The following is a 1,666-nucleotide window of genomic DNA, read 5'->3' as shown; positions in this document are numbered from 1 at the left end:
AGGGAGGAGCATCTAGCTGGGTTAGACTGGGCTCTGAGGATGTAAAGATGAGTCGGCTTCCTTTTGTCCATAAGGAGTCCTTCACCGGAGATGATACCACCGGAACAGGAGTAAGGAGGTATACAATCAGCAGGTGGCCACAGTAGGAAGCATTCTCGGGACTGATGTGGAGCCCAGAGGAATCATGGCTTGTCTTCCAGGTTCAGACTTGGAGAGGAGGGGCTATCCAGGCTTTGAAGATGTGCAGGGAGAATAGGAAGGACAACCAGGCAGGGGCAGCTTGAGCAAGGGTAAGGACAGGCATGATAGCACATGGGCACTATTGGAGGGGCATTTGTGGTTTGGAGTTGGGGTAAGGGTGCCGAGGTTATCCTAGTGTCCAACAGCTTCTGAGTCTGATAGTCTGTCCCAGCAGAGCCTAGGGCAGTGGCAGCTCCTTTTTCTCACTGACTTATTTTCACTGGACAATTTACTCTTTAGCACTTATTTATGGGTCAGTAGCTATATATCCCAGGAATCACAGTCATGTTTTTTTTAAAGATTTATTTATTTAATGTATGTGAGTACACTGTAGCTGTACAGATGGTTATAAGCCTTCATGTGGTTGTTGGGAATAAATTTTATTTTTAGGGCCTCTGCTCGCTCCCATCAACCCCACTCGCTCAGTCCCTGCTCACTCTGGCCCAAAGATTTATTTATTATTATACATAAGTACACTGTAGCTGTCTTCAGACGCACCACAAGAGGGCATCAGATCCCATTACAGATGGTTGTGAGCCACCATGTGACTGTTGGGATTTGAACTCAGGACCTTTGGAAGAGCAGTCAGTGCTCTTACCCGCTGAACCATCTCTCCAGCCCCACAGTCATTTTTTTTTTAAAAAAAAAGATTGATTTTTATTTTTTGTACATGAGGGTGTGAATGTATGTATACCTCACAAGCTTCTGGTGCCTATAGAAACCAGAAAAGGGCATCAGAGCCCCTGGCACTGGAATTACAAATGTTTGTGAGTCACCATGTGAGTGCTGGGAATTGGATCTGCATCCTCTAGAAGAGCAGCCAGTGTTCTTAACTTCTGAGTCATCCCTCGAGACCTTGTAGTAAGCTTTTAACATATAATCTCATCACTGAGTGTGAGGTATGCACCAGTAACCCCAGCACCTGGGATGTGGAGGCAGAAGAATTGCTGAAACTTCAAGGTGAACTTGGTATATGTATGGAGTCCAACAAGGCTACTAGGACTATGTAAACTGATCCTGTCTCAAAAACCAAAAGAAAATAGATAACCCAGTTATTTTATTACCATTCTATGTCATGGAAGTTCAGTATTTTAAATTAAATTTTAAAACCTTTTAAAGAATAAAAAGAGGCTCTTAGGGCTGGTGCAATATCTCAGTGGGTAAAGGTTCTGTTGCCAAGCCTCATGACCTGAGATCAATCTCTATAACCCACATCATAGGCAAGAAGACACCCCCACAAGGTGCCCTCTGACCGTCCAAGGCACTGTGTGACACCTTACCCCATGTAAGAAATCTCAATCAGTATCTCTCTCTCCCTCTCTCTCTTTCTCTGTTTGTTTTTTTTGTTTGTTTGTTTGTTTTTGTTTTTTTTGAGACAGGGTTTCTCTGTATAGCCCTGGCTGTCCTGGAGCTCACTCTGTAGACC

At 44.2% G+C, this 1,666-nt stretch overlaps 1 protein-coding gene across 2 annotated transcripts in view; it reads left to right on the top strand.

The window, feature by feature from the left end:
• Nucleotides 1-1,666, top strand: part of Sarm1 (sterile alpha and TIR motif containing 1) — a 25,468-nt gene that overhangs the window by 10,447 nt on the left and 13,355 nt on the right. The window lies entirely within an intron of this gene.

The sequence above is a fragment of the Mastomys coucha genome, unplaced genomic scaffold (genome assembly GCF_008632895.1).
Source record: "Mastomys coucha isolate ucsf_1 unplaced genomic scaffold, UCSF_Mcou_1 pScaffold5, whole genome shotgun sequence".
In the NCBI taxonomy this organism is placed as follows: domain Eukaryota; kingdom Metazoa; phylum Chordata; class Mammalia; order Rodentia; family Muridae; genus Mastomys; species Mastomys coucha.
The sequence above is the reverse complement of the archived record's forward strand: the minus strand, read 5'-3'. Positions and strand labels throughout refer to the sequence as shown.